This window comes from Rhincodon typus, chromosome 2 (genome assembly GCF_021869965.1).
Source record: "Rhincodon typus isolate 14 chromosome 2, sRhiTyp1.1, whole genome shotgun sequence".
Lineage (NCBI taxonomy): Eukaryota > Metazoa > Chordata > Chondrichthyes > Orectolobiformes > Rhincodontidae > Rhincodon > Rhincodon typus.
The window spans coordinates 60,457,493-60,479,243 of NC_063333.1; positions in this window are offsets into that span (position 1 = coordinate 60,457,493).

A 21,751-nucleotide genomic window follows, 5' to 3' on the forward strand; every position below is an offset into this window, starting at 1 on the left:
CGATACAGTCATCAATGTAACGGAGGAAGAGGTGGGGTTTAGGGCCGGTGTAGGTACGGAAGAGGGATTGTTCCACGTAACCTACAAAGAGGCAGGCGTAGCTTGGGCCCATGCGGGTACCCATGGCTACCCCCTTTGTCTGTAGGAAGTGGGAGGAATTGAAAGAGAAGTTGTTGAGTGTGAGGACGAGTTCGGCTAAGCGGATGAGGGTGTCAGTGGAGGGGGACTGGTCGGGCCTGCGGGACAGGAAGAAGCGGAGGGCCTTAAGGCCATCTGCATGGGGAATGCAGGTGTAGAGGGACTGGACGTCCATGGTAAAGATGAGGTGTTGGGGACCGGGGAATTGGAAGTTCTGGAGGAGGTGGAGGGCATGGGTGGTGTCACAGACATAGGTAGGGAGTTCCTGGACCAAGGGGGAGAAAATGGAGTCTAGATAGTTGGAGATCAGTTCGGTGGGGCAGGAGCAGGCGGAGACAATGGGTCGACCAGGGCATTCAGGTTTGTGGATTTTGGGAAGGAGATAGAAGCGGGCAGTGCGAGGTTGGGGAACGATGAGGTTGGAGGCCGTGGGTGGGAGGTCACCTGAGGTGATGAGGTTGTGGATGGTTTGCGAGATGATGGTTTGGTGCTCAGGGGTGGGGTCATGATCAAGGGGGCAGTAGGAGGAGGTGTCGGAGAGTTGGCGTCCGGCCTCGGCGATGTAGAGGTCAGTGCGCCATACTACAACTGCGCCTCCCTTGTCTGCGGGTTTTATGGTGGGGTTGGGATTGGAGCTGAAGAGGTCGAGGGAGGGTAGGAGGCCTTGGGGTGGTGTCCAGGAGGAGGGGGTGTTTTGGAGACGGGAGAAGGGGTCAGTAGAGGGAGGGTTAGGTTCACGGTTGAAGAAGTAAGCGTGGAGGCGGAGGCGGCGGAAAAACTGCTCTATGTCCAAGCGTGAGCGGTATTCGTTGACCTGTGGGTGGAGGGGGACAAAGGTGAGCCCTTTACTGAGGACTGACCGTTCGTCCTCAGTAAGGGGTAGGTCTGGGGGGATGGTGAAGACTCGGCAGGGCTGGTTGCTGCTGTCTCCTCTGGAGCTGCTGGCTGTGGAGGCTGTGGGCGGAGTTGCGTCGGCGTCGGCTGTGGGCGGAGTCGCGTCGGCGTCGGCGGTGGGCGGAGTTGCGTCGGCGGTGGGTGGTCCATTTCCACAGCTCACTGTTGCAGAAAGGCTGCCAACATCATCAAAAACCCATCGCACCCTGGGAATGATCTCATACAACCTCTTCCGTCAGGCAGAAGATACCGAAGCCTGACCGCATATACCAACAGGTTCAGGAACAGTTTCTTCCCAGCCATTATGAGACTGATGAATGAGCTCACTAGCATCAAATAATGCTGATCTCGCTAAAATTGATCTTGTCTAGCACGCGCCTTGGGCAAAGTAACCTGTATGCCTCTGTCTGAGTCTTTTTGATCTGAACATCCTTGCTATGACCTGCCTGCACTGCACATTAGCAAAGCTTTTCACAGTACACGTGGCAATAAATAAATCAATCAATCAAGAGCATGTCTTTTCTGGCCCAGATGAGCTTGTAGCAGTGTGATTAGTGAAGCATTATTAAAGTGCAGCACAATTTATTTACACCCTTAGACATCACTGGTAGGGAGAGGATGGAGCAGAGTGGGGTGGGAGTAGGAATGTATGGGAATGTGCTGCACTGTTTGTTATGGGATTTCTGACTTGTTGCAAGAAAAGAGGCTTTGGGCCACCTTTATATATTGCACCAGAATCTTCAATACCAGAAGAGGCTGGTGGAGGCGAAAACTTTCCTGTGGCATCCACTAATCATTCACCATTTAAATTGCTATTGAACTCACTTGCATATGAACAGAACTGAAGGTATGGGGCATGACAGAGATGACTCCATCTAAGATGTTCACTGCATTTTTTAACTTCAAAATGGGAAATCTCAACCAATGAGGCAGAGAAGATGGTACCTTCCTGGAAATCTGGATGAAATTGACCAGGAAACACCAACTGCTGGATGTTTTTAACATTCTGTAACTGTTTTTGATATCACACTTTATAGTTGAGGGAACTTTCTACACTTATTATAATGCATTCTGACACGGCTATAATACAAAGTTGTGCAAAATATGTCAGCGTGTGACACAAATGTAGGCTCATCGAGAATCATGCTGAAAAAGTCTCTTAGCTGACAGAAACATAATAATGAACATGACTGATTTAACAAGGACAAAGGTAAGTCAAATTCAGGTTTGGTTATGTTTCACTGGAATTTGGCTTTAAAGCTGATAACAAAAAGCAAAAGCTGGAAAGCAAGAGACATTCCAGTTCTGGCGTCTTATGGGAGAAAGCCACTCCTAATTAAATGAAGGTCAACAGAGAGGTTACAAACACTGACAATAACTTCATTGTGTGCTAGTTCTGAAATGCTGACATTGAAATGGCAATGAACCAACGTGATTTTCTAAATGTCAGGCAAAGAAACTGCCAAGTTTCTTTTATATATTTTCTATTTGACAAAAGCAAGGTCACACTCATTTCCCACCTCTGGTTGCCCTGAGAATGTTTGGTAGTCCCCTTGCTTCATAATGTAGCTTATAATGACGCAAAGAGAGGTGTCAAGTCAGAAGATTAGTCAGAATATGAAAGAAAGAGCAAAGCATGACCAAAACAAAAAGTGAAAAATAAGACTGAGGGAAAGCTAGCTATAAATACAAAAACGGGTAGTAAGATATTCTGTAAATATTTAGGAAAGAGTTAACAAAGTGAGTGTTGATCCTATAGAAAGTGAGACTGGAGAATTAATGATGGAAGTAAAGAAATGGAAGATGAAGTGAGCAGGTATTTTACATCTATCTTCACTATAAAAGATATAAATAATATCCCAAAAACAGCAATAATTCAGGAAATGTAAAGGAGGGAGGAACCTGGGGAAATCACAACCAGGGAAGTGGTCCTTGGGAAATGTTGGAACTGTGGCCTGACAAGTATTCAAGTCCTGATGGATTTCAGTCTAGGGTCTTAAAAGAAGTGGCTAGTGAGATAATTGATAGCTTAACTTTCTCAAATGCCCCTGATTTGGGCACAGTCCCACTAGATTGAAAGATAGTAAATGTAATTCCTTTATTCAAAAAGGGAGTAAGAGATAAAGCAGGAAACTATAGGTCAGTTCTGAGGAAGGGTCACTTGACCTGAAACATTAACTCTGATTTCTCTCCACAGATGCTGCCAGACCTGCTGAGCTTTTCCAGCAATTTCTGTTTTTGTTCCCAACTACAGGCCAGATGACTTAACATCTGCTGTAGGAAAAATATTAGCAACGATTATTAAAGACGTTATCACAGGACATGTGGATAAGTTCAAGGTAATCAGGTAGAGACAATATAGTTTTGTGAAAGGAAAGTTATGTTTAACGAATCTGCTGGAGTTCTTTTGAGGAGGTGGCATGAGCTGCAGATAAAGGGGGACCAGTCAATATATTGTATGTAGATTTTCAGAATGCTTTTGATAAGGTGTCTCATCAAATTTTATTTGGGAAAATAAAAACTCAAGATGTTGGAGGTATGGATTGAAGATTGACTGATAAAAAGGAAGCAGAAAGTAAGCATAAATGTGTCTTTTTCAGGTAAATAAAATGTACCAAGTGACATGCGACCACTCAACATTGTATAATTTGTATAAATGATTTAGATTTATTGAAATGACAATTCAAATAAATGACTTTGATGAAGGGACAGAAGATATGGATGCCATGTCTGCTGACAACAATGATAAGTAGGAAAGTAAATTGTGAAGAAAACACAAAGAGGCTACAGAAACATCTAAATGTTAGTTTGGGATTATGTTTGGCATGGACTGGTTGGACCAAAGCATCTGTTTCCATGGTGTATGACTCTATGACCCTATGGATTTGTTGACTGCACAAATATCTGGCAAATGGAGTATACTGTGAAATTGTCCACTTTGGCAGGCAGAATAAAAATAAAAGCTTATCTAAATGATGAGAGATTTCATAGCTCTGAGATACAGAGAGATCTGGTTGTCCTTGTGCATGTACCTAAAGGTAAGTATGCAGGTACAGCAAATATTTAGGAAAGCTAATAGAATGTTATCATTTATTGCAAAGAAAATCAAATACAAAAGTAGAGAGGTCATGCTTCAATTATGCAGGGTACTGGTGAGACCACATATGGAGTACTGTAAGTAGCATTGGTCACCTTGTGTAGGTAGGATGCAAATGTGTTAGAAGTAGTTCAGGGAAGCTTTACTGGGCTATAATCTGGAATGGGCTGGTTGCCTTTTGAGGGAAGACTGGACAGGCTAGATTTGAATCTGCTGGAGTTTAGAAGAGTAAGGTATGAGTAAGGAGTGTTCTCAGGCTCAGAGGGGAGAAGAAATCTACAACTGGGGTCACGTTAAAAATCAGGGCCTTTAAAGCAGAGATGACACAAGCCTTTTTCTCTTAGAAGATTATGAGTTTTTTTCTTGAAGTGGTGGTGTACAAAGAGTCTATGAATTTTTTTAAAACAAAGGCGGATAGATCCTTGATAAGCAAAGGGTTGAAATTTTATCTTTCCTTCTGAACGGTGTTGCAAGATTGCAATTGATACTTCCCATGTCAAAGGATTGCATTCTGGTGACTGACTATTTCATCAAATTCCCTTTTTTGAGACAGATTACCGATACAATTAGTGCAAAAATTCTTGGTACATTGACTATCATAATCAGCATGTTCAGTGAATTTTAAAAAGTTTAGTCCAATGATAATTCACAGTACATTTGTGCATTTTTCTAAGATATGCACGAAATGGAGTGTTCAACACATTATCTCACTACTCTGTTGAACGGTTTTGGGAATTGACCTGTTCATATATAAAATGCATGAGAATTAATTGAGAACAGCTAGCCAAGATTGTTGGAAAGCAATACTTAACCTATTTGCTACTCATCAAGGCAATGGCTTATCCTCATTGGTTGCTCACATGCTTGGGAGACAGATTCACAAAGTTCCTCTCACCCACACTCTCATCATTCAACCATATATGTACAATTTATTGTTAGGAAAAAGGGAGAACATGGTACAGCACCATCATCAATGAGTATTTAGGCAGTTATCCCAACTTGATCCAGGACAAAGCATGCAAGTTTAAGACTTTTGCTTGGACACTGGGTTCATAGAAACATATTATGTAGTTCTGTTCAGCTTAGGCCACAACTGTCCCTCATAGTTGAAGGGTCAATAGTGAGGGGCCATAGTTAATAAGGTGAAGGACAGGAGGTTTAGATGGGATTTGAGGAAAATCTTTTCACACAGAATCTGGAATGCACTGCCTGAGAAAGTAGGGGAAGGCAAAAAATCTCATAACCTTTAAAAAGTACATGTATGAGTTTCTGAAATGTCATAATATTCAAGATTATGGACAAAGTGCTGGAAAGCGGGTCTCATGTAGATAGTTTGTTACAGACTCAGTGGGCCAACGGACCTTCAAAGTGCTGTATGACTAAATGAATTTGTAACGTGTTGCGATTAGGGTCAAGTCCTGAGAAGAAATAGTACAGAACCCCAACTATGAGTAACTCTGAGATATTATGACGTTCTTACTAAACTTCAAGGCAACGTGTCTCAATAAGGATCCAATTCTGTGATATATCATAAACAGCCTCACATATAGACAACCACAAACTGCATCAATGAGATCAGAAACAGATCTAAAATAAAAGGTCACATTTATAGATAGTCACATTTATGGATAAAGTGAATGAAAAATCCATCTCAAATTGAGGCATGTTCATTACAGCAAATAGAGGATTAACAGCCAAACTGCATAAATTAAAACATAAAATGTACAAATAATGCATGGAATCTCATACAGGTCTAAACAACATGGACTATGGTGAATAAAAGCCGAAAGAACTGCGGATGCTGTAAATCAGGAACAAAAACAAAGTTGCTGGAGAAGCTCAGCAGGTCTGGCAGCATCTGTAAAGGAAAAGACAGAGTTAATGTTTCGGGTCTGGTGACCCTTCCTCAGAACTACGGTGAGAATTGTGAAAAAAATTGGATGGAATGTTTTGGTCTTTAGTGCGATCAGATGGGATTGCCGCCTCTTTTACAATGTGATTTGATGTCAAACTATAAGTTTAGTTTCAAGACAGACCTGTCAAGGACAAGGCAAAGTCTGTCATCAGGTTTAAACTTCAATGGAAAGCTACTTGTTATAAATCAATTGTAAATACTGCTTTACATGGTAATAACAGATGAGACAGGCTCTGAATTATAGTTACTTTAGGCATGGACTAATCTATCCTCTTTATGTATTGATGTAAGCCTTCCAGAGTAAGAGTACTCTATTCAAATTTGACGTAGTGATATGTAAATCCACCCACTCTAGCTCAGTGATGCTCAAGAGTTCTGAAGCCCTTATACCACCATCCAGCCCAGGGTGCTACAGGTCCTTGTTCAGCAACTGGCTAGGCATAAGATCATGGCTCAGTGCACCCTGCGACAACTTCCACACTTGCTACCTCTCATCTATAGATAGGTTCATCAAAGCCTGTCGATGACATTCTATGGAAGAAAGCTCCTTCATCACAGCGGCTCTTGTCCTGCACCTACTCCCTCTGCAGTCTCTACCGAAGCTAGTTCAACTGCTGCTCCTGATCCTGATCTCACTTGAAGCCTCAACAATTTCTCCTCCAGATCTGTCAGAACATGAGAGTAACTGTAGGGAAGACCTCTGTCTTGGTTCTTTTGCTTTCAGGTTATTGGAAGAACAGTAAGTGAAAGCACACAGTCATATTAATGCGACATTTCAACCCTGACATCGTTCCCAATGAAACTCTAAATTATGGCCTGTCAGAGATTCATCTTACAGCTGCTCAAGTCCGCCACTAGCCTGTGTTCCAGGTGAATCTATGTTGCTTTATTGCCTGAGAGGGAAGCTCCTTGCCGTTAACACCATAAGGGTTGGAGGCATCCGCTATAGCTGGATTACCTTCTAGACCGACAAAACCTACTCCCCTGCAATATACTCATCCTGTGCTAATTTATGTTTTCCCAAAAAATGTCAATCTGGCTTTGGCGTGAATCAGCTCCTGCAAGCTCCTTTCCCCAACTTTTCCACACCTGACTGCTCTATCCACTGTTTGTTTCATGTGTGAGGATAAGGCAGCTCCAATACCATAGCTTGGTCTGCTACCACAAGTGGGGATTATCAGGTATACCTGCATGAATGGGGATTGTTGAGTGAAAGTCTGTTTTTCCATTTACTGTTATGGACCTGAGACATTATCAATCAGGCCACAATATACATTCAATGGACACTTCAGAAGATCAGGTTACAATTGCATGGTGTGAGCTATATGGAGACATGCTGTTTAAATGAGAACTGAAGGCAGATGCTGACCATTGAATAGTCACTGGACTTCTGATTACTGACCTGACCTTTCAGTTGGCCAAAAATCCCAGCCATCAACTCTGTACCTTTCACACAAAAACTGCTATTTACTGCTTCCACTTTGGATGTTACCTGGTCAACAATGTAAGTGCAGTGCACTCTTGGTTTTATGGTGAGATTCAGTTGATGGCTTTGCACCGATAATTTTATACCATCCTATAAATCATTTCACATCTTTTTATTCATCACATTGGAAATCTCCATCAGCCGGTCAGTGAAATAGAATGTTACTGAGAGGACAAGAAATGTGTGGAGAAGTGACCAGGAAATTGGAGACAATTGCTTTCTGATCTATAACCATTTCTTTCACTTAGCCCGCTTACATATGGTCACTTGCTTCCAAATGGTTAGCTTCGTAAACTTTCAATGAACCTTCAGGCTGCTGACTCATGATACTGACCTGTCCTAAATTAAAGGTGCATTATAGATGGCCACGAAAGTACAGCAGCAAGCATGAACAGTTTATTTAGTTACATGTAATGAATTACCACCCATCTTCCAGATTACTCAAACATGTTCTAAGCACAAATAACATCCTACACTCTAAACCACATATTAACTCCACCCAGTCAATTATAATGAACTCCAATATAGGCAAGTCAGAATAAGAATAGAACAAGAGCTATGGAAAAGTGCCAGTGATTAAACCTAACTTTTCACCTAAACTGCTCTTTTATTTTCTCCTTATAGCCTCCCTTGACTTTACAACCAGAACCCAAATTCCAAACCAACCCCGTTTTACTGAGCGCAGTGAATGCCCAAGGAAGAGCAGAGAGAGTGAGGGGAGCAAGTGTACACGATAAAATAGCAAACAAAGAATTGGATTTTTAAATTTGATTTTAGACATCTGTAAAGGTGCTGAAAATGAAAATCTGGAGGAGAAAGACAAGGGCTCTTAGCAGGAAGCCATGTTCACCCAGAGTATTCAGGAAACAATTCTCTGACTTCAACATTATAGCAACACGCAATGTTTGAGATGTTTGCACTAATTGAAGGATTTCAGTTCCTTGTTGTGCCCAAAGTACAACTTTAAAGTGGGTCAAGGGCATACCCCACTGGCTGTGAAGGTGACTGTGACTAGGAATATGGCTACTTCCAGGCTCGTGCTGGAGATAATTACCATATTGTAGAGTTTGTTGTTCGCTGTTGTCAAGGGAGATCACCGTGGTTCACTGCCTCTGTCAGATTTGCCTTCTGGGGAGTGGTTCCTCTTGTTCAGGCTCTCTGTCCCCAGCGTATGATTGGCCAGTTGTTCTCATGGAGATATGTAGACAGAGTGAAAGAAGACAGCCAAACAGAAATAAAAAGGGAGAAGATAAACTATGAGGATAAGCTTGCACGTAATTTCGAGATAAATTGCAAGAGCTTGTTTAAATATCTGAAAAGGAAACAAGAAGCCAAAGTGAATAGAGGCCCCTTAGAGAAGAAGACCTGGGGAAATATTAATAGGGTACCAGGAAAGGCTGAGGAGTTAAATAAATACTTTGCATCAGTTTTCACAATAGAATACACTAATAGCATTCCAAAATGACTAAATATTCAAGGGCAAAAAATGAGAGGAAATAAATATAATAACCAGAGAAAAAAATCTAGGCGAACTAGTGGGAAAAAGACCATTAAATCCCCTGAACCTGATGAGACATATCCAGTAGTATTAAAGGCTGTAGCTACAGAGGTAGGAAATGCCCTGGCAGTAATCTTCCAGAAACCTTAGATTCTGGAAATGTCCTGGAGAATTAGAAAATAGACAATGTAACATCTTTCATTTTTAAAGGGATGGAGAAAAATACAAGTAACGATAGGCCAGTTACCTTAACATCTAGTATTGTGAAAAATTGAGTCTATTATAAAGGAGGTAATAGCAGAGTGTTTAGAAATACATAATATGATAAATATGGCTACATGATGAAGAAATCATTCCTGACAAATTCACTAGAATTCTTTCAGTAGGTAACAAACAGGAAATATAAAGAGCAATCAATGGATCTGGGTTTCCAGAAGGCGTTCAGTAAGGCAAGTTGGACTACAAAATAAAATTAGAGTCCACGGTGTTGAGGTAGTAAATTAGCATGGATAGAAGATTACCTAACTAGTAGAAGAGAGAGTTGAGCTAAAGGGAGCATTTTCAGGATGGCACCTGTAAATAGTGGAGTGCCACAGGGATTCAGTACTGAGGTCACTATTATTTACAAGGTACATTAATGAATTGGATAAGGAAAGAGAATGTACTAGAGCAAAGTTTACAAATGACACAAAGAAAAAGTGGACTGGCAAGGTGTGTCGTAAAAACTTGATAGAATATAATGTGGGAGAATGTAATATTATGCATTTTGGCAGGAAAAATTAAGGAGCTGTTATTATTTAAATGGAGAATGATTGCAGAAAGGTACTGAATAGAGACATTTGGGAATCCTCATTCATGAACCATAAAATGATTCAAGTTCATCATGTAATAGGGAAGGCAAATGGAATGTTCGCCTGTATTTCAATGAGAAATGGAGTAAAAAAATGTTGGAAGGTTTCGCTACAACATATAAGTTGGCGGCTTATATGAAACAATATAAGAAGGTGGTAGAGTAGCAGGGTTGTGTGCATGCTCTTAGCCCAGGGCTCATCCACTCCCATCTGCTTTCTTTCTTTTTTTTTTCTTTTTACTTCTGCTATTTTTCTGTTTGTTCCTTTTTTTGTTCATTTTTCTTTAACGTCTTTTGAGGCGAGTTAATCGACATTGGCACAGTGAGTCTGGGCCATACATGGAATGGCGGGGACCTCCCGGCAGTAGGTGGTGACTGCGGCGAATGCGGCAGCAAAGATGTCCTCCTGGCATTGGGAGCCAGTGGCCGGTGAAGGGTGGGAGGGGAGGCATGTGGTAAAGATCCTCCAGCAATTAGAGGCGGCGGTGATGAACGTTTTAAGGTGGCAGCACTGGCAAGTCGACATCTCGGAGGAGGGTGAATGGAAAGGGAGTCTTGGCAAGGTGGCGGTGGCCTGGTCTGGCAGCGGAGCCAGGGATTCCTGGTTGCAGTAGGCCCAGACCAAGGACTCCTAACGTTGGCGAGGCAGCAGCAGAGCCACAGACTCCTGGTTATAGTCATGGCAGGCCCAGAGCATGGACTCCTGGTTATCGGCAAGGCAGCTGTGGCAACAGAACTGGGGACACATGCTTGCGGGGCTAGTGCTGCTTCAGCTTGGGACTCAGCATTGGCATTGGTATCGGCAAGGTGGGCCCAGTGGAAAAGAGATGGCAACTAAAGAATGGTGACTCCCACATTGGTGGGTGCAGCGCAAATAGTGGTGTGGCAGTGGACGTGCAGCTATCTTTAGTGAGCCAGCACAGGAGTCATGGTGGAGGTGGAAGAACGAATATGTCTTCGGTTATATCTTTTTTATTCTTGAACTATTCAAAATGGTGCTGACTGTGCCAACAGTTGATGTTTTTCACTGTATTTTACTGTATTACCCACTGTAAAATGCAAATGGAAATAAATCATTCCATTCAATAAGTCAGACCTCAGTTGAAAATCTGTGAATAGTTCTTGGCTTTTATCTAGGAAACATATTCTGACATTGATGGCAGTCCAGAGAAGGTTCACCAGTCAGGTACCAGGATGGAGAGACTGTCTTATTAAGAGAAGTTGAGTACGTGGGACGTGTACTCATTGGAATTTACAAGAATGAGGTGTAATATTTTTGAAACGTAAAAGAATTATAGGAGACTTGACAGAGTAGATGCAAGGAGATTGTTTCCCCATGGGAACGTCTAGAACAAACGGGCTTAACCTCAGACTAAAGGGTCATTTGAAATAGAGATGAGGAAGAATTTCTTCTCTCAAAGCGCAGTGAATATATAGAATTCTTTATAGCAAAAGGCTGTAGAGATTGGGTCTTTAAGTTTATTTAAGGCTGAGATTAATCAGTTAAGGAATCAAGGGGAATTGGGTAAAGGCAGGAAAATGGAGTTGAGGATTATTGAATGGCACAGCAGAAACAGTGGGCTGAACGGCCTACTTTTGCTCCTATTTCTTATGGTCATTTTTAACTTTGTCAGGAGAGCTGGGGGTCTAATTTGCAGGATTCCTGCTGCCAATTAGGCGCTTTATTCCATCCTAGCTCGTGGAGGTTTGTAGAATGGAGGTGCCACAGCTTTTCTCTGCACTGTCTATGTTAAACACTGCCAGTGTATACTTTTAATTCTGAACTCTATGTCATTAATATAAGTTGGACGTCACAGTTTTCCCAGCAATCCCACTTTCCACTTTTAACCATGCTAAATAATAACCCTTTATTTTAATTCACTTGTAGGATGTGGACGTCACTGGCAAGGCCAGGAATTTATTGTCCATCCCTTGTTACACAAAAGAAGATAGTAGGTGAGCTACCTTCTTGAATTACTGTAGTCCACGTGCTAGAGACAGATCTAAAATCCAATTAGGGAAGGAATGCCTGCAACACTGAAGGAACGGTGATATATTTCCAGTCAGGATGGTGAGTGGCTTGGAGGGAAACGTGAAGGTAGTGGTGTTACCATGTATCTACTGCCCTTGATCTTCTGGATGGAATTGATTGTGGGTTTCGAAGGTGCTGTCTAAGGATCTTTGGTGAACTTCCGCAGTGCATCTTGTAGATAGTACACACTGCTGGCTACTGATTGTCAGTGGTGGAGTGAATGGATGTTTGTGGATGTGGTGTGAATGAAGCAGGCTGCTTTGTCCTGGATGGAGTCAATCTTCTTGAGTGTTGTTGAAGCTGCACCCATAGTATTAGTAGGGAGTATTCCATCACATTCTTGGCTTGTGCCTAATAGATGGTGGACGGATTTTGGCGAGTCAGGAGGTGCTTAACTTGCTGCTGTATCCCTAGCCTCTGACGTGTTCTAGTATCCACTGTGTTTGTGTAGTGAGTCCAATTCAGTTTCTGGTCAATGGTCACTCGTACAGATACTGTCATAGACAGATGCATCTGCAGCCAGCAGACTGGTGATGATGAGATCTTGTATGTTTTTTCCCTCTTGTTGTTCCCTCACCACATGCTAGAAAGTCAATCTGGCAGCTATGTCCTTCAGGACCTGACCAGCTCGATCAGTAGTTCTGCTGCTGAGTTACTCTTGATGTTGGACATTGAAGTCCCCCACCCAGAATTCATTTTGTTCCTTTGCTACCATCAGGGCTTTCTCTTTGCTCAACGTGAAGGAGCACTAATTCATCAGTTGAAGGAGGACTGTAGATGATAACCAGCATGGGGTTTACATGCCCTCGTTTGATCTGGTGCTATGAGACTTCATGGCATATAGAGTCAATGTTGAGGACTCCCAGGGCAACTGCCTCCAAATTTTGATACCACTGAGCCAAAACCTCTGCTGGGTCTGGGACAGGACAGATCCAGGACTGCTGATAGTGATGTCCAGACCACTGCTTGTTAGGTTGTGAGCATGACTATGCCCAATGAATTGGGCACTGCAGTATTTCTCACCATTCTTCAGTGATGAAAATTATCCCATAATACTTAACACATAGGATTAAAAACAAAACACAGAATCATACAGTACAGAAGAGGCCCTTTGATCCATTGGGTCTACATCAACAACAGTTGCTCTAAATCTACACTAGTCCCAACTCTTGGCCTATTGCCATGAATTTTTTAACATTTCAAGTGCTCATCCAAGTACTTTTTAAATGCTATGAGTGTTCCCACCTCAAACAGCCTCTACTCTTTAAAACTGATACAGGCAAGTATCCTGTGTGGCTTCGTAATTACCCTATTAATCTGCCCTGTTGCCTTCAGGTATCTATGGATAAGCACCCCAAGATTGCTCTGTTCCTCTCAGCTCACCTATGTCCTGCCATCCATTGAGTACTCCCTTGTCTTATTACTTCTTCCAAAGTGCATCAACTTGTACTGATCAGGGTTAAATTCCATCTGAAACTGATTTACCCATCTGATCACTCCATCTATCATTTCTTGCAATCTTCTTCCTCAGTGGCAACCACTTCGCCAAATGTTCGTCTCATCCGCAAACTTAACTTATCATTTCCCACATTTTCTTCTGTATTGTTCACACAATAAGAGACCCAACACTGATCCCTGTAGTACGCCACTGGACACCAGACTCCATTCACACAAACAGCCTTCTACTATCAATCCCTGCCCCTACCACAAAGACAATTTTAGATCCAACTTGACAACTTACCCTGTGATTTTTACTTCATGTTATTTTTACTTCATGTGATTTTACCTTTTTTGTCCGTCTCCCATGTGGGACCTTGTCAAGGGTTTTGTTGAAATCTATATCAACTACATCTAACACACTGCCCTCATCCATGCATGCAGTCACCTCCTTGAAAAATTTTATTCAAAATTGTTTGGAAGACGTCCTTCAGACAAAATTATGCTGAGTACCTCTCATCAAACCTTGCCTCTCCAAGTGAAGATTCTCTTCAGAATTTTTGCCAGTAGTCTCCCTACAACTGTTGTGAGACTTCCTGGTCTGTAATTCCCTGGTTTATCTTTACCACCTTTTTTGAAATGTGGAGCCATATTAGTTGTCTTCCAGTGTTCTGTCATCTCTCCTGTGGCCAGGGAGGAATTAAAAATTTGAGTCAAATCTTCTGTAATTTCTTCCCTCACCTCCCACAGCAGCCTGGAATACAAATCATCTTGCCAAAGATTCATGAAGTCATTGAGATACACAACACGGAAACAGATACTTTGGACTAACTTGTCCATGCCGACCAGATATTCTATATAAATCTAGTCCCATTTGCCAGCATTTGGCCCATATCCCTCTAAACCCTTCCTGTTCATATGCCCATCCAGATACCTTTTAAATGTTGTAATGTACGAGTTTCCATCACTTTATCTGGTAGCTCATTCCATACAAGCACCACTCTCCACGTGAAAAAGTTTCCCCTTAGATCCCTTTTAATTCTTTCCCCTTTCACCTTAAACCTATGCTCTCTAGTTTTGGACTCCCCCATCCCTGCAGAAAAGACCTTGTCTATTTCCCTATCTATGCTCCTCATGATTTTATAAACCTCTATAAGGTCACCCTCAGCCTCCAACTTTCCAGGGAAAATATCCCAGGCCTACTCAGCCTCTCCCTCTACCTCAAACCCTCCAACCCCGGCAGCAATCCTTGTAAATCTTATCTGAACGCGTGCAAGTTTCACACATTCTTCCTGTAGCAGCGAGACCAGAATTGCACACAGTACTCCAAAAGTGGCCAAACCAATGTCCTGGGGATTTGTTGACATTTATGGCAATCAAAACTTTCAATACATCTTCACTCCCTATGCTCAAGAACCTCACATTCCCTCCTCTCGAATTGTGAACCTGCATCGTCTTTCTCCCCTACCAATATTTTTTGGCTCCAAGCACAGATTGCCCTGTTTATCCCTCATGGCTCCTACTCTTTCCCTGGTTATCCTCTTCCCCTTGATAGTGAATATTTTGGGATTCTCCCTAATCTTATCTGCCAGTATTTTTTAATACCCCCTCTCTGCGCTGCTAATTTAAGAACCCCTGCATTTTCTATACTTTTCTGGGCCCTCTGTTGATTTGCTCCCTTTATAACTGATAAAGCCTCTCTTTTCTTTTTTATCCAGTCCTCAATATTCCCAGATATCCGGGTTTCTCTGGTCTTGTTGCTCATACATTCATCCTAAATGGAACATGTTGAGCCTGAAAACTCACAAATTCCATTTTGAATGCCAACTGTTCTACTGTGGATTTACCCAGACATAGTTGATTCCAGACTATTTTGCCAGATCCTGTTTTTTTTTAAAAACTGCCTTTTTTGTAGACCATCTTTTCCTTTTCCATAACAAAATGTACAGTATTGCAGTTGCTGCCAGTAAACATCTCTCCTAATTGTATCTTGAACGCTATAAGGCCACAAGAAATAGGAAAAGACCATTTGGACCTCTGAACGTGCTCCACCATTTAAGGGGATCATGGCTAATCCAACTGTCCTCACGCCCACTTTCCCACTTTTCCCCCATAGCCCTTGATTTCGTTACTGATCTATTTATCTCAACTTAAAAATGCACAAGTACTCTGCCCCCACATTTCTCTTTGGAAAGGAGTTCCAAAGACTCTCAGCATTCCTCATTGAGTCTTAAGTCGGTGCAACTTAATTCTGAGGCTATCCCGCCCCCGGACCTAGATGCTGCCATATGGAGAAACATCCTCTCAGCATTTACCCTGTCAGGGTCCTTAAGAATCCTATATGTTTCAATGAGATCACCTCTCATTCTTCTAAATTGCAATGTGTAAAGCCCCAAACCTTTTAACCTTTGCTCATAAGATAATCTCTTCAATGCAGGGATTACCCCAGTGAACCTTCTCTGTACTGTCTCCTATGAAATAATATATTTCCTTAAATAAGGGAACCAATGAATAAAACTGCTCACAGTACTCCAGATATGATCTCACCAATACTTTGTACAGTCTGGCTTTGATCTCCAGAATTAAGTTCAGCACTGCACTGTAACTCTGTTGGACCATCTACATCTTCATTATAGAAAGCTCTCTGTATACAATTTAAAAAATCTGTCCTCTCTAAACTCATTACATTATGACTGTCCCAATTAATGATGGAGCAGTTGATATCCCCTAATACAATTGTCTACGAATTTTTTTAGACACACCTTGATGAATTGTCTACAATCTGCTCCTCTATTACCCGAAGACTGTTTGGAGGTCTGTAATACACTCCCGACTGCTCACTTATTATCCTTGAGCTCTACCCACAAAGTCTCATTTGAAGAGCCTTCCAAGATTTTGAAAATGTGGGTGTGTATGATTCACAGCCATTGGGGGGTACATTTGACTTTGTGTTTTTGGTATAAAATGATTGATTTGTGTTTAAATAATGGATAGAGATGATAGGAGTGAATAGTTGCTGACCAATCCAATATCAGCTGTTTTATACAATCATTCATTAGCTTCACGCTGGAGAGATGTCTTGTCAAAGCCCCACACATAGGCACCTTGAATAAACAGTTGGTGATGAATTAGCCTAGTACATGTCTCTAGACTTGAATGTTTAAAAGCTCAAGTGGATGTTACACTGAAAAACATCTAATAAAGTCATCAAATTGAAGGCGTATGTCTATCATGGTTCTGATGTGGAAATTCTGAGATTCAGGACAAAGGCTGCTAGAGGTGTTATCTAGGGGCAGGGTGTGAGAAGAGAGAATCATGTAAGTATGATTGAGTTGATAAGAGACAGGGAGCTGCTTCTGCAAGTTCACACATCCAGTCACTGAAGGCTTCACTCAATGTGTTCCTGTATGCGTCCATGCCATGAACAGGAGATGGTGACAATACAATTCTAAAACTCTGGAACTTGTCATGTCTCTCATGAAGAGACTTAGCACCTGCTGTCTGACTCCGAAAACTCAAGACTGCACTTGTAAGTTGTCTAATAATCAACTACTGCTTATCCTTCACAGGATTAACATATCATAATTGATAGAAGTTTGGAACCAAGTCAAACTTCTGTGGCAGACTTGATAAACCGATAGCTGTGCTGACAAGCCCACATTACTCCAGGGCACTGTGAACTCAACTCGTGGAATTGCCCTGTCATTTGAACACGGGATTCTTCCAGATCTCTCTGAAATTTAATTTGCTAGTGAAGCAGTAGTCCTGGCTGGAGAAAAACTGAGAAGCTTACCAGTGCACCAGCAGTACTCGTGCTGTATTTGGGATTGCATAATCCTGGGATCTGACAATCTACATCTAAGATCATTGGAATTAGGTAACCACGACAATAATTTGCATTTGCATTGTAGCTTTAACCTGGAATAATGTTCCAAAGCATTTCACAGAGGTGTGTTCAGAAAACTGATGTCAAATTTGCCAATCCCTAATGTTTCTGAGTCACTTAAAGTTAGCATGTAGGTGCAACAGCAAACAATTAGGAAGGAAAATGGTATGTCAGCCTTCAGCACAAGAGGATTTGAGTACAAAGTAAAGATGTCTTGCTGTAGTTTTATGGAGCCATGGTGAGACCTTGCCTGAAGCATTATGTATAGTTTCGGTCCCCTTATCTAAGGAAGGATATGTTTGCCATAGAGGCAGTGCATTAGTGATTCACCAGATTAATCTCTGGGATTGCAGGATTGTTTTATGAGTGCAGATTGAGGAGACTGTCTGAAGAATGAGGAGTGACCTCACTGAAACTTACAGAAGTTCAATAAGACTTGACAGTATGGATGCAGATAAGATGTTTCCCCAGGCTATTGATTCTAAAACCAGGGACATAATCTCAGAATAAAGTGTGGGTCATGTAAAACTGAGATGAAGAGGAATTTATTTACTCAGGGGGGGCTGAATCTTTAGAATTTTTCCAGAGACTGTGAAAACTCAGTCATTAAAAAAGTTTAAGACAGAAATTGAAACATTTCTGGAGACTACTTACATCAGAATAAGAAGATAATGTGGGGAAGTGGCAGTAAGGTAGATGATCAGCCGTGATCTAATTGAGTAACAGAGCGGCCAGATGGGCTGAATGGCTCACTCCTATTTCTAAGTTCCTGTATTCCTAATGCTATGTTACTTCTGTATCTGGCATATGACAGAACTCAGAAATGAATATTACAGACAACAGATTCAATTCAATTTAATGGGTGGCATCACTTCTATTACAAAAATGAAAGCAAAAACATGAATTATAATTGGCATCTACATCAACAGCCAATATATACAGACGTACTTGAAGTAAAGGCAACGGCAGACTGTGGTAATACATAAACCATGATGTTAAATACAGAAGAAATAACCCAGAAATCTAAACAAATATCTTTGAGTGCATGTAGAGCAGGGAATGGATCTCCTATCTGAATGGATAAATGCAAAATGTTTGCAATATTGGTCCTCAGACCTCATTAAGCCAATAAACCTTGGACCCCTAACAGAAAGAAGACTGGTGTTAGGTTCTCCACAAATACAAATAAAGGTTTACTGTGTGCTGATGTAGTGGGCAGCTTTTAGGCTTCTAATAAATATGTGCTTCCTACCCACCACATTAGATGTTTGGAAGCCGTTTAGCATCTTAAAAATTCATGTAAAGTGGTTGAATTTTTCAACTGCATTTGCGTGACTTTACTCCACTTTAGATAGCCCTAGATTTACTCATCAAAAAAATAGACAATTACATTTTCCTCAGTCCTACTATTGAATTTCCCAGACAGAAACCTCTTATTATGAAACAGCAGAGACCAATCCAGGACCGCTCACAGCCAGCAGTGGAGTGGAGCATGTGGAAAATCCTCCTTTCTCAGGGGTTTCCAGATGTCAGGACTTGCAAATCTGCCCTGAAGAAATAGCAACCTGGCTGTTGGAATTTTTAGGCCAATGGGATTTTTATTTTTTGGTTTCCATTCGCATTAAAGTATAGATTTCTTCTGCTTTCTTAGAAAAGTGACTGATTGCATAGTTTCATTATGAAGGCCAACTTATAAAAAACAAATTTAAATTTGGTTCCTCCTTCCATTTTTCCAGTACTGGCAGCAACCCACATTACCTGGAATGTCCCCAGTTTGAGGCTTCAACATGTTGCTGACTTCATCATTCCCTGCAGCATAGTACTATTTATCAGCTTCTACTGCTCATTCATTTTGATGGAAAGCAGAGCAGCATTTCTCACATGTGGCTGATGTAGTTTATCAATAATTTCACTTGGGTTTTGTGGCACAGACTCTGTGGAGTCTATATAGTATAAGTTAACCACTGCGAATACATACTGGTATAGATTAGAATGATGGCTGTATTCTACTGAATGAATGGCAAGTGGAGTACCATCAGTTTTAATGTCGTGATATGAAGAAGGTATCACGGGTATTCAAGTCATATTGGGCCACAGCAAAGGACTATGGGAGTTGATTACAATGCAAAGCCAGCTTATTCATTTCCTCAGTAAAAGGAAGTAAAGTCGAAATACGTAGCATGCCTGTCAGCATCCATGGAGAGAAAAATTAGACATTTCAGAAGAAAGGTGCGCATTGAAAATGTTAGCTGTTAGGCCAAATGATGCTTACTGACCCACTTTGCCGTTCCAGCATTTTCTTGAGTTTTAAAATAAATTCCATTTCTTGTCAGCACTAGTCTAATAAAACTGGCTCTTGCGCTGACAACAGTGTGTTGTTTTTCAACTTTTGTAGGTGCAGATTACAGAGCTCAAAGACAACACACCACAGAAACTGAGCACACTTTTGGAAATGTTTACGGTCCTGTAACAACATTTGTACTTACTCATCAGATGCAGTTTGTGCTTCAAGAGATTTGTACAATGGCGGGCATGTTTCAAAAATGTGAAAACACATTCTATGACTCCTAAGTCACGAGTAAATACCCAGCTTCTACTGGCTAGGTAAGAGTGCACGTCCCTCATTTAAGACCATTATTTCTTTCAAGGAAAACAAACTTTAAGCCAATTAGAAATGAGTCAATGTTCTGTCCTTTGTGTTATGAGGGAGAAAAAAAAATGGATGGTTCACTAGTGAAGTAAACATGAGTGAATTGTGTTGGCACCTGTGGCCCCCACCCTACCCCACCCCCCACCCCAAATCAGTTCCACATTTAACAGCTCAATATGAAATGATATTATTTTTCTTACACTGGCTAACAGGTTATGAAATAAAATTAGGAATATTTGCGTGTTTTATAGTATTTTAACATAATTTTACTGAGAACGATTATAATATTAAATAAATACATTCCTTCTATGGCACAGCTTTCACCTTCAACCACGAGAGTTTGTTAGGTAATTTAAAATGATACAAGTAGGTATTACATTTAAAACTTAAGGAAGTCGCACATAAAAACTACAGTCATTATAGGTATACATTTCCAATGCTCAGACTCAAGAGGAATGTTACACTGAACACAAAATAACTTTAATGTTAACAGCTGATCTTCAATTGCAGTAATTGACCCAATATTGAACTGAATCACAATTTTCTTAATGGTAAACGTTCTGAGATTAAAGCATTTCTGTTTGAAATTGGTATACAATGTGATTGTTTTTTGAGGCAAACAAATTATGCTTTTTTGGCAGTAGGACAGCCTATGCCCAATCTATACAAACGTTCGTCCTGCTCATGAATTCATGGGTCCTATTTTTAGGTATTTCTGGTGGATGCCAAGAACAGGAGCTATGCCGCTTGCCTATAGAAGAAAAAAAACCATGAAGTGTATTTTTTTTTCCCACAATGCCACTTCTGTCTATCAGTGAAAATACCCCACAGATCCTGCAGGTGCTGACTGTAGCATTGCCTGCCCCTGGGCAGTCAGCATAGATTGGTACTACAAAAACAACTTTCTCCTTTTGAAAACTTACTACCAAAGAGCAGGTCAGGCTTTGGGGCCTGATGCACTCAGCAATCTTCAGCTACTCCACTTCACTGGAGTACTTTGTGGAAAAACGAGCATAGTTAATAAAGGAGAAGTGGTAGTATATTTGGATCTTCAAAACACATTCGATAAGGTGCAAAGTAAAAGGTTATTGCAGAAGTTCAGAATTCATGGTATCAGGGTAATGTATTAGCTTGGATTGAGGACAGGTTAACACATGGAAGACAAAGAGTTCAATTAATGACAACAAGGTGCAGGGCTGGATGAACACAGCAGGCCAAGCAGCATCATAGGAGCAGAGAGGCTGACGTTTCGGGCCTAGACCCTTCATCAGAAAAGGGGGAGGGGAAGGGGGTTTTGAAATAAATAGGGAGAGAGTGGGAGGCGGATAGAAGAAGGATAGAGGAGAGGATAGGTGGAGAGGAAACAAACAGGTCGAAGAGGCGGGGATGGGGCCAGGAAAGGTGAGTGTAGGTAGGGAGTTAGGAAGGGGATAGGTCAGTCCAGGGAGGACGGACAGGTCAAGGGGGCAGGATGAGGTTGGTCGGTAGGAGATGGAGGTGCGGCTTGAGGTGGGAGGAGGGGATAGGTGGGAGGAAGAACAGGTTAGGGAGGCAGGGACGAGCTGGACTGGTTTTGGGATGCTGTAGGGGGAGGGGAGATTTTGAAACTTGTGAAATCCACATTGATACCATTGGGCTGCAGGGTTCCCAAGCGGAATATGAGTTGCTGTTCCTGCAACCTTCGGGTGGCATCGTTGTGGCACTGCAGGAGGCCCAGGATGGACATGTCGTCTGAGGAATGGGAGGGGGAGTTGAAATGGTTCGCGACTGGGAGGTGCAGTTGTTTGTTGCGAACCGAGCGTAGGTGTTCTGCAAAGCGGTCCCCGAGTCTCCGCTTGGTTTCCCCGATGTAGAGGAAGCCACACCGG